This window comes from Oncorhynchus kisutch, linkage group LG17, assembly GCF_002021735.2.
Source record: "Oncorhynchus kisutch isolate 150728-3 linkage group LG17, Okis_V2, whole genome shotgun sequence".
Taxonomy (NCBI): domain Eukaryota; kingdom Metazoa; phylum Chordata; class Actinopteri; order Salmoniformes; family Salmonidae; genus Oncorhynchus; species Oncorhynchus kisutch.
The window spans coordinates 8129367-8141785 of NC_034190.2; positions in this window are offsets into that span (position 1 = coordinate 8129367).

Genomic DNA, 12419 nt, shown 5'->3' on the forward strand with positions numbered 1-12419 from the left:
TTGTTTGGGCTAAATTATAGGTGGGCTATGTACAGGTGCAGTAATCTGTGAGCTGCTCTGACAGTTGGTGCTTAAAGCTAGTGAGGGAGATAAGTGTTTCCAGTTTCAGAGATTTTTGTAGTTCGTTCCAGTCATTGGCAGCAGAGAACTGGAAGGAGAGGCGGCCAAAGAAAGAATTGGTTTTGGGGGTGACTAGAGAGATATACCTGCTGGAGCGTGTGCTACAGGTGGGAGATGCTATGGTGACCAGCGAGCTGAGATAAGGGGGGACTTTACCTAGCAGGGTCTTGTAGATGACATGGAGCCAGTGGGTTTGGCGACGAATAACAAATATATAATAATAATAATATAATATAATAATAATAATGTATATGAACAATAACGTTCATATACACATATATATGAGAGAGAGACAGAGAGAGAGACAGAAAATAAAACAACAAGATATCTGACCTGAGCTCTGTCTCTTAACACCTCAAAGTCAGCCTGGTAGATGAACTGGTTATACAGCACTCCTGAGATGGACAGATTGTTAGAGAGGTAGAGAGGACGGGAGGTACAGTAGAGAGGAGCGAGAGACACAGAAAGAATGACTCAGATGCAGGTAGCTGGCAGATGACATCAATACTCTTTCACTCTATTCCAGTTTACAGCACATCTGAGAGCAGGGGTTACAGCTCACAACAACACAGCCTGTATTGACTGAGTGCTATCCTACAGGGACAGGCCACCTTATGTCAGTCATAACCTACTGGGGAAAGAAAATGAAGCCAAAAGAGATCAATCAACTTTATAAATCCTCAGGGAGTAGCTAGAGATCCAATGCAGGTGAAAATACAGGCCTGGGGCCTGTATTTAGAAAGTGCCTCAGAGTAGGGAGTCAGGATTTTTTTATGGGTCAAAGTGGGACATAGGTGGTGGGCGTGGCAAATGGCACTAGCAAGAGCAGTGTACGGGTTTCTCATAGGTGGTGGGCGTGGCCAATGGCACTAGCAAGAGCAGTGTACGGGTTTCTCATAGGTGGTGGGCGTGGCCAATGGCACTAGCAAGAGCAGTGTACGGGTTTCTCATAGGTGGTGGGCGTGGCCAATGGCACTAGCAAGAGCAGTGTACGGGTTTCTCATAGGTGGTGGGCGTGGCCAATGGCACTAGCAAGAGCAGTGTACGGGTTTCTCATAGGTGGTGGGCGTGGCCAATGGCACTAGCAAGAGCAGTGTACGGGTTTCTCATAGGTGGTGGGCGTGGCCAATGGCACTAGCAAGAGCAGTGTACGGGTTTCTCATAGGTGGTGGGCGTGGCCAATGGCACTAGCAAGAGCAGTGTACGGGTTTCTCATAGGTGGTGGGCGTGGCCAATGGCACTAGCAAGAGCAGTGTACGGGTTTCTCATAGGTGGTGGGCGTGGCCAATGGCACTAGCAAGAGCAGTGTACGGGTTTCTCATAGGTGGTGGGCGTGGCCAATGGCACTAGCAAGAGCAGTGTACGGGTTTCTCATAGGTGGTGGGCGTGGCCAATGGCACTAGCAAGAGCAGTGTACGGGTTTCTCTTTTCTTTCCGGTGATTGTAAATTCTCAAAGATTATCTTATTAAAATATATATATAGGTCCATTATATTTTCTACTTTATATCTGGTTTTAGTCTTAAGTTTACAATGAAAATAAAAACATTTGAATTATTTTCATTAATAAATCATTTACATTTACACCCTAGGTGACCTGAAAACACACTAAGGCCGCCAAGACTTTCCTACACAGAAAAAAAAAAAAACTATTTTAGATCACAATGACTAGTATTAACATGGATAGAGGGGACCTGATCCCAGATCAGCACTCCTACTCAAACTGGTTACATTTCAAAGCACTGAAGTCTTAAAGACCTGTTTTTCCCAGCAACTGATTCTGAATTCCTATTAACGGCACGTCTCATATGGTTATGACCAGAGATAAGAGACACTGGTTTCCCCTGGGTGAGAGAGCATGATCTCACCAACCAATAGTTGGGACGGACAATATTCATCACAATAAATAAAAAAGAGACACCTACTTGTGAAAGCGTGTATTAAACACACACACGGCCTCACCCTCAGTGGACTGTTGTCAATCTCTCTCCAGCGCCCATAGTCTGATCTGGTCTGTGATTGTGGGGGGGCAGCACTGGGTTCTGGGAGACACAAAGAGAGTAGGTAGAAGTTAAGTCTTGTCCCAAATGGCACCCTATTCCCTATGTAGTGCACTACTTTTGACCAGGGACCATCGGGCTCTGGTGTAAATTACTGCACTATATAAGTAATAGGATGCCATTTGGAACACACTAGTCTAGTATGGTAATGTAAGGATGAGGCTCTAGTGTGGGAGTAGCCCCAGACTGGTAGGTCAGCTATTAATGTCATCAAAATGGTAAAGAGGGCTGAGGACAGAAGAGGAAGAGACAAGTAAAAACACAAAGAGATGGTGGAAGGGGGGACAAGAGAGAGAGGTGTGGAAAGGGAGACAAGAGAGAGAGGGTGGAGAAAGAGAGGGTGGAAGGGGGGGACAAGAGAGAGGTGTGGAGAAAGAGAGGGTGGAAGGGGGGGGGGGACAAGAGAGAGAGGTGTGGAGAAAGAGAGGGTGGAAGGGGGGGGACAAGAGAGGGTGGAAGGGGGGGGACAAGAGAGAGAGGTGTGGAGAAAGAGAGGGTGGAAGGGGGGGGGACCAAGAGAGAGAGGTGTGGAGAAAGAGAGGGTGGAAGGGGGGACAAGAGAGAGAGGTGTGGAGAAAGAGAGGGTGGAAGGGGGGGGGACAAGAGAGAGAGGTGTGGAGAAAGAGAGGGTCGAAGGGGGGGGGACAAGAGGGAGAGGTGTGGAGAAAGAGAGGGTGGAAGGGGGGGGGACAAGAGAGAGAGGTGTGGAGAAAGAGAGGGTGGAAGGGGGGGGACAAGAGAGAGAGGTGTGGAGAAAGAGAGGGTGGAAGGGGGGGGACAAGAGAGAGAGGTGTGGAGAAAGAGAGGGTGGAAGGGGGGGGACAAGAGAGAGAGGTGTGGAGAAAGAGAGGGTGGAAGGGGGGGGGGACAAGAGAGAGAGGTGTGGAGAAAGAGAGGGTGGAAGGGGGGGGACAAGAGAGAGAGGTGTGGAGAAAGAGAGGGTGGAAGGGGGGACAAGAGAGAGAGGGTGGAAGGGGGGACAAGAGAGAGAGGGTGGAAAGGGGGGGGACAAGAGAGAGAGGGTGGAAGGGGGGGGGACAAGAGAGAGAGGGTGGAAGGGGGGGGGACAAGAGAGAGAGGGTGGAAGGGGGGGGACAAGAGAGGGAGGGTGGAAGGGGGGGGACAAGAGAGAGAGGGTGGAAGGGGGGGGACAAGAGAGAGAGGGTGGAAGGGGGGGGACAAGAGAGAGAGGGTGGAAGGGGGGGGCAAGAGAGAGAGGTGTGGAGAAAGAGAGGGTTGAAGGGGGGAGGGACAAGAGAGAGAGGTGTGGAGAAAGAGAGGGTGGAAGGGGGGGGCAAGAGAGAGAGGTGTGGAGAAAGAGAGGGTGGAAGGGGGGGGGACAAGAGAGAGAGGTGGAGAAAGAGAGGGTGGAAGGGGGGGGGGACAAGAGAGAGAGGTGTGGAGAAAGAGAGGGTGGAAGGGGGGGACAAGAGAGGGTGGAAGGGGGGGGACAAGAGAGAGAGGTGTGGAGAAAGAGAGGGTGGAAGGGGGGGGGACCAAGAGAGAGAGGTGTGGAGAAAGAGAGGGTGGAAGGGGGGGACAAGAGAGAGAGGTGTGGAGAAAGAGAGGGTGGAAGGGGGGGGGGGACAAGAGAGAGAGGTGTGGAGAAAGAGAGGGTCGAAGGGGGGGGGACAAGAGGGAGAGGTGTGGAGAAAGAGAGGGTGGAAGGGGGGGGACAAGAGAGAGAGGTGTGGAGAAAGAGAGGGTGGAAGGGGGGGGACAAGAGAGAGAGGTGTGGAGAAAGAGAGGGTGGAAGGGGGGGGACAAGAGAGAGAGGTGTGGAGAAAGAGAGGGTGGAAGGGGGGGGGACAAGAGAGAGAGGTGTGGAGAAAGAGAGGGTGGAAGGGGGGGGGGGGACAAGAGAGAGAGGTGTGGAGAAAGAGAGGGTGGAAGGGGGGGACAAGAGAGAGAGGTGTGGAGAAAGAGAGGGTGGAAGGGGGGACAAGAGAGAGAGGGTGGAAGGGGGGACAAGAGAGAGAGGGTGGAAGGGGGGGGGACAAGAGAGAGAGGGTGGAAGGGGGGGGGACAAGAGAGAGAGGGTGGAAGGGGGGGGACAAGAGAGAGAGGGTGGAAGGGGGGGGGACAAGAGAGGGAGGGTGGAAGGGGGGGGACAAGAGAGAGAGGGTGGAAGGGGGGGGACAAGAGAGAGAGGGTGGAAGGGGGGGGACAAGAGAGAGAGGGTGGAAGGGGGGGGGCAAGAGAGAGAGGTGTGGAGAAAGAGAGGGTTGAAGGGGGGGAGGGACAAGAGAGAGAGGTGTGGAGAAAGAGAGGGTGGAAGGGGGGGGCAAGAGAGAGAGGTGTGGAGAAAGAGAGGGTGGAAGGGGGGGGGACAAGAGAGAGAGGTGTGGAGAAAGAGAGGGTGGAAGGGGGAGGGACAAGAGAGAGAGGTGTGGAGAAAGAGAGGGTGGAAGGGGGGGGGGACAAGAGAGAGAGGTGTGGAGAAAGAGAGGGTGGAAGGGGGGGGACAAGAGAGAGAGGTGTGGAGAAAGATAGGGTGGAAGGGGGGGGGACAAGAGAGAGAGGTGTGGAGAAAGAGAGGGTGGAAGGGGGGGGGGACAAGAGAGAGAGGTGTGGAGAAAGAGAGGGTGGAAGGGGGGGGGGACAAGAGAGAGAGGTGTGGAGAAAGAGAGGGTGGAAGGGGGGGGGGCAAGAGAGAGAGGTGTGGAGAAAGAGAGGGTGGAAGGGGGGGGGGGACAAGAGAGAGAGGTGTGGAGAAAGAGAGGGTGGAAGGGGGGGGACAAGAGAGAGAGGGTGGAAGGGGGGACAAGAGAGAGAGGGTGGAAGGGGGGGGGACAAGAGAGAGAGGGTGGAAGGGGGGGGGACAAGAGAGAGAGGGTGGAAGGGGGGGGGACAAGAGAGGGAGGGTGGAAGGGGGGGGACAAGAGAGAGAGGGTGGAAGGGGGGGGACAAGAGAGAGAGGGTGGAAGGGGGGGGACAAGAGAGAGAGGGTGGAAGGGGGGGGCAAGAGAGAGAGGTGTGGAGAAAGAGAGGGTTGAAGGGGGGGAGGGACAAGAGAGAGAGGTGTGGAGAAAGAGAGGGTGGAAGGGGGGGGCAAGAGAGAGAGGTGTGGAGAAAGAGAGGGTGGAAGGGGGGGGGGACAAGAGAGAGAGGTGTGGAGAAAGAGAGGGTGGAAGGGGGGGGACAAGAGAGAGAGGTGTGGAGAAAGAGAGGGTGGAAGGGGGGGGGGACAAGAGAGAGAGGTGTGGAGAAAGATAGGGTGGAAGGGGGGGGGGACAAGAGAGAGAGGTGTGGAGAAAGAGAGGGTGGAAGGGGGGGGACAAGAGAGAGAGGTGTGGAGAAAGAGAGGGTGGAAGGGGGGGGGACAAGAGAGAGAGGTGTGGAGAAAGAGAGGGTGGAAGGGGGGGGGGCAAGAGAGAGAGGTGTGTAGAAAGATGGTGGGAAGGGGGGACAAGAGAGAGAGGTGTGGAGAAAGAGGTGGTGGAAGGGGGGGACAAGTCATAGTATGCCATCTTTTGCAACAAGTTTCTGCCCTGCTAGAGCTGTCCCGGGCAACTGTAAGTGCTGTTATTGTGAAGTGGAAGTGTCTAGGAGCAACAACAGCTCAGCCGCGAAGTGGTAGGCCACACAAGCTCACAGAACGCAGCGTGTAAAAATGGTCTGTCCTTTGTTGCAATGCACACTATAGCATTTCAAACTGCCTCTGGAAGCAACATCAGCACAAGAACTGTTTGTCGGGAGCACAATGAAATGGGTTTCCATGGCCGAGCAGCCGCACAGAACCCTAAGATCACCATATGCTATGCCAAGCCTCGGCTGGAGTGGTGTAAAGCTTGCCACCATATAACTCTGTAGTAGTGTAAATGTGTTCGCTGGAGTGATGAATCACGCTTCACCATCTGGCAGTCTGACAATGCATAGTGCCCACTGTAAAGTTTGGTGGAGGAGGAATAATGGGGCAGTTTTTCATGGTACGGGCTAGACCCCTTACTTTCAGTGAAGGGAAATCTTAACGCTACAGCATACAATGAAATTCTACATTCTGTGCTTACAATTTTGTGGAAACAGTTTGTCGAGATCAGTGTGGAAGAACTTGACTGGTGTAACGGATGTGAAACGGCTAGCTTAGTTAGCGGTGTTGCGCGCTAAATAGCGTTTCAATCTGTAACATCACTTGCTCTGAGACCTTGAAGTAGTGGTTCCCCTTGCTCTGCAAGGGCCGCGGCTTTTGTGGAGCGATGGGTAACGATGCTTCGTGGGTGACTGTTGTTGATGTGTGCAGAGGGTCCCTGGTTCACGCCCGGGTATGGGCGAGGGGACGATGTAAAGTTATACTGTTACATATGTACACATAGCCCTGACCTTAACCCCATCGAACACCTTTGAGATGTAATTGGAACGCCGACTGTGAGCCAGGCCTAATTGCCCAACATATGTGCCCGTCCTCACTAATGCTCGTGGCTGAATGGAAGCAAGTCCCTGAAGAAATGTTCCAACATCTAGTGGAAAGCCTTCCCAGATGAGTGGAGGCTGTTATAACAGCAAAAGGGGGGGGGACCAACTCTATATTAATGCTCATCATTTTGGAAAGAGATGTTCGATGAGCAAGTGTCCACATACATTTGGTCATGTAGTGTAGTTTGCTCATACTCGTATACGGATAGAGGTGATAGTTGGTTCATAACTGTAGAGATAGAGGTGATAGTTAATTCCCACTACAATGAAACCTGAATCTCCAGTCCCTGGGGCAGCATCCACAGCGGTGGAGGAAGAATTGGCGGAGACGCCAGCTGACGCCAGCAGCCTGGTGGGGTAGTACCTTCTAGACTTCCTCTGAAGAGACGACAGAGAGAGGGACGGGGTACAGGAGCAGAGGCGATAAGGACAGGGACAGTAGATAGTGTGCTATTCAATCTAAACTCTGCTTTTTCTTTAGGTCTAAACTGGCTCCTCCACCATAGTGACTTAAAGTTGGTGGTTAGTTAGACTGTGAGCAGAATACTCAAGTAGTCAACTAATCCAGACCATGATTAGGAGACGTTACTCTTTGCATAACAACACAGCATGTTGAGGCTCCCGAGTGGCGCAGTGGTCTAAGTCACTGCATCTCAGTGACCCTGGTTCGATCCTGGGATTTCCCATAGAGCGCACAATTGGCCCAGCGTCGTCCGGGTTAAGGGAGGGTTTGATCTTGACTGACTTGCCTAGTTAAATAAAAATGTAATAAAAAAAAATATCTAAACTGCATCAATGTAAAAGTTGAATGTTCTACATTAATGCATGTAAATCCGCAGATATGTCAGTGTTAACACCCTGCCAAGTGGGGAGAAACCGAGTTAGAATAAGAACGATAGGATTTCGCCGAGTCTGAAGGAAGATAATATACTACGAAGGTCAAGCACATTACAGGAAGCGAAGCAGTGTGTGTGAACCTGACCCATATGCTTCGGGTGCGTAACCTGATTAGGACGTCCACCCATTTAGATTGTGGCAATTCGAGGATGCAACGATGTGCGCTCCTTCTTACAGAATTCTGATGTGTACGTTGAACTTGTCAGAATAATTGTCCAAATTGACTCTTCCTCGGCCAAGAAGACGACTAACGAACAGCAAAATCACTAGCCTATGTCAACCTACTATAGTAGAAACGTTTAGCCTACCTATTCTATTGGTCAGCTTGTCAAGAAAGAAATAGCCTATTCCAAACTGACTCTGGGACAGTTGTGAGACAATAGATTCCAATTTCATACAACCAGTAGGCCAAGGCTACATTAAAAAGCAATGTGTAATGCAACAGATAACGTTTAGCTTAAAATGGTGATAAACTATTATTTATGCACATTATAAGCATAGCAACGCACACCAAGCAGTATGCTACGCTTGTTCCATAATGCAATTAGCGGAAAACACCGTTGTCAAAACCGCAAAGAACATGCGAGCGGTTTCATGTGATAGCGATGAAAATATCAGTTAGAAAGATGTCGAGAGGAGATATAATATGCTACTTTGAAACAAAGCAAGACATGCCTCATAATATGTATTAAAAGGTTCAGGTTTCAGACAATTACGTATATGTTTTCATAATGCATACTGCCTCCAGCTCATTCCAAAGTGACGCGCTGATAGAGCCTGTCTTCCGTTGCCGTTTGATTCCGCGTTCAAAACCACTGGGTACTGTGAAAAAACGAGCTCCGACTGGTAAAAAAAAATGTTGATCGGAATTCCAACTCGGGACTCTTTCTAGAGCTCCAACTTTCCGACCTGAACAATCACTGACGTCATGATTTGACCTCATATTTTTCCAGAGTTCCCAGTTTTCTTGAACGCACCACAAGATGCTGTAGCGGCAGCTCTTGCCTGTCTGGTAGATTTTCAACACAAAGGCTCTGTATCTGTATGCTGTACGCGTGTGATAAGATACATAACGAAAATAGTGTACACATGCGCCAGCTTAATTACATTCAATTATGTAAATTAACCTACAGGCCGATAAGCACGACCAGTGAAATGTATTTCCATCAATGAAGAGGATAAAATGCATGATTTCACACTGGGATTGTTTCTGGATAATTGGCTGGCATCAATTTTATTTATCTGCATTTCCCCCAAAAAATGCATTGGACAAAAGCCGGTTATTAACGGCTAAAGTTAACCCTGGCATATTACCTATCAAGAATCCAATCAAATTGTATTGGTCACATATACATGGTTAGCAGATATTAGTGCCAGTGTAGCGAAATGTTTGTGCTTCTAGTTCCGACCATGCAGTAATATCTAACAAGTAATCTAATCAATTTCACAACTACCTTTTGCACACAAGTGTAAAGGAATGAATAAGAGTATGTACATATAAATATATGGATGAGCGATGGCTGAACGGCATAGGCAAGATGCAGTAGATGGTATAGAGTACAGTATATACATATGAGATGAGTAATGTTGGGTATGTAAACATTATATTAAGTGGCATTGTTTAAAGTGGCTACTGATACATTTATTACATCCATTTTTTAAATATTAAAGTGGCTAGAGATGAGTCAGTATATTGGCAGCAGCCACTCAATGTTAGTGGTGGCTGTTTGACAGTTTGATGGCCTTGAGATAGAAGCTGTTTTTCAGTCTCTCTGTCCCTGCTTTGATGCATTTGTACTGACCTCGCCTTCTGGATGATAGCGGGGTGAACAGGCAGTGGCTCGGGTGGTTGTTGTCCTTGATGATATTTATGGCCTTCCTGTGACATCGGGTGGTGTAGGTGTCCAGGAGGTCAGGTAATTTGCCCCTGGTGATGCGTTGTGTAGACCTCACTACCCTACGGTCGTGGGCAGAGCAGTTGCCGTACCAGGCGGTGATACAGCCCGAAAGGATGCTCTCGATTGTGCATCTGTAGAAGTTTGGGAGTGTTTTTGGTGACAAGCCAAATCAAGGTAAGACCCAAGTGCAGACAGTGTAAGGTAACAATGTTTATTGTAACCACAGGGGCAGACAAACTACAGGTCAGGGCAGGCAGGGGTCAAATATCCACAGGTGGAGCAAAAGTACAGGATGGCAGGCAGACTCCAGGTCAGGCGAAGAACGGTCAAAACCTAGGAGGCCAAGAAAAAGCGAGCCTAGGGACAACCAGGCGCTGAGACAACCAGGCGCTGAGACAACCAGGCGCTGAGACAACCAGGCGCTGAGACAACCAGGCGCTGAGACAACCAGGCGCTGAGACAACCAGGCGCTGAGACAACCAGGCGCTGAGACAACCAGGCGCTGAGACAACCAGGCGCTGAGACAACCAGGCGCTGAGACAACCAGGCGCTGAGACAACCAGGCGCTGAGACAACCCGCTAGTAGGCTTGAACAAACAAGACAAACTGGCAACAGACCCAGGGGATAATGGCAGACACCTGGAGGGGGGGTGGAGACAAGCACAAGCACAGGTGTAACAGATCAGGGCGTGACAATACCTATGTTTTAAGGACATACCTGTGCAGTGTTGAGGTACTGTAGCGTGAGGTACCAGAGCTGAGAGGCAGTGTCCAGGAGCAGGAAACCAGCTGAGGTGATACAGGGAGCATCTCTAGGCTCACTGGAGGAGGGGAAGAGATGTAGGATACATGAGGATGAAAATGAGAAGAACAGAAGTATTTAGAGAGGAATATAGAAATTTGAAAGAATATTTGGTAGACTTTCATTATGAAAACACTTTGAAACAGAGAAATTATATTCACAAATGTAACTTTAACACAAAAACAACACAGGTAAAATAGTCATAGTAAAATACGAATGGCAAGAAATGAAGAGAGTATGTGTTAGTATACACTACCGATCAAAAGTTAGAACACTCATTCAAGGGTTTTTCTTCAGTTTTACTATTTTCTACAATGTAGAATAATAGTGAAGAAATCAGAACTACTAATCATGTAGTAACCAAAAAAAGTGTTAAACAAATCAAAATATATTTGTGATTTGAGATTCGTCATCTCTCCCTGGTCTTATTCGACTAGTATGTTTTTAAAGTGTAAGGATAATAATTCAGCTATAGTTGTTCTGAAATGTTTATTGCTTGACAACATTTTACTCCCTCTATGTTTAATATAGCACATACATTAATTATTAATTTCGGTTTCCTATCCTGACGAGAAGTTTGTTCTATAGAAAGTACTTGACTCTGAAGTGTGCCACAGAAAGTATTTGACTCTAGCCACAAAATTAAGGAAATTAGAAGGGGGGTTCTGGCAGTGGGTAGATTTTCGGCACAACACCTGTACAACCCAACATCCAGATCATCGCGCTAAATGTGTAGACAGTCTGTGTTCTGCTCCAAACGTGTTAGAAGTAATAATGCATGGTAATATGTGCATTACAGATTCATTTGTAAGTAGCCTAGTGGTTAGAGAGCGTTGGGCCAGTAACCAGCAGGTAGCCTAGTGGTTAGAGCGTTGGGCCAGTAACCAGCAGGTAGCCTAGTGGTTAGAGAGCGTTGGGCCAGTAACCAGCAGGTAGCCTAGTGGTTAGAGCGTTGGGCCAGTAACCAGCAGGTATCCTAGTGGTTAGAGTGTAGAGGAGGAAGGTATCCTAGTGGTTAGAGCGTAGAGGAGGCAGGTATCCTAGTGGTTAGAGCGTAGAGGAGGAAGGTATCCTAGTGGTTAGAGCATAGAGGAGGCAGGTATCCTAGTGGTTAGAGCGTAGAGGAGGCAGGTATCCTAGTGGTTAGAGCGTAGAGGAGGAAGGTGTCCTAGTGGTTAGAGCGTAGAGGAGGCAGGTATCCTAGTGGTTAGAGCGTAGAGGAGGAAGGTATCCTAGTGGTTAGAGCGTAGAGGAGGCAGGTATCCTAGTGGTTAGAGCGTAGAGGAGGCAGGTATCCTAGTGGTTAGAGTGTAGAGGAGGAAGGTAGCCTAGTGGTTAGAGCAGGTAGCCTAGTGGTTAGAGCAGGTAGCCTAGTGGTTAGAGTGTAGAGGAGGAAGGTAGCCTAGTGGTTAGAGCAGGTAGCCTAGTGGTTAGAGCAGGTAGCCTAGTGGTTAGAGCAGGTAGCCTAGTGGTTAGAGCAGGTAACCTAGTGGTTAGAGCAGGTAGCCTAGTGGTTAGAGCGTTGGGCCAGTAACCGAAAGGTTGCTGGATTGAATCCTCGAGTTGACAAGGTACAAATACAGTGCCTTGCGAAAGTATTCGGCCCCCTTGAACTTTGCGACCTTTTGCCACATTTCAGGCTTCAAACATAAAGATATAAAACTGTATTTTTTTGTGAAGAATCAACAACAAGTGGGACACAATCATGAAGTGGAACGGCATTTATTGGATATTTCAAACTTTTTTAACAAACAAAAACTGAAAAATTGGGCGTGCAAAATTATTCAGCCCCTTTACTTTCAGTGCAGCAAACTCTCTCCAGAAGTTCAGTGAGGATCTCTGAATGATCCAATCTTGACCTAAATGACTAATGATGATAAATACAATCCACCTGTGTGTAATCAAGTCTCCGTATAAATGCACCTGCACTGTGATAGTCTCAGAGGTCCGTTAAAAGCGCAGAGAGCATCATGAAGAACAAGGAACACACCAGGCAGGTCCGAGATACTGTTGTGAAGAAGTTTAAAGCCGGATTTGGATACAAAAAGATTTCCCAAGCTTTAAACATCCCAAGGAGCACTGTGCAAGCGATAATATTGAAATGGAAGGAGTATCAGACCACTGCAAATCTACCAAGACCTGGCCGTCCCTCTAAACTTTCAGCTCATACAAGGAGAAGACTGATCAGAGATGCAGCCAAGAGGCCCATGATCACTCTGGATGAACTGCAG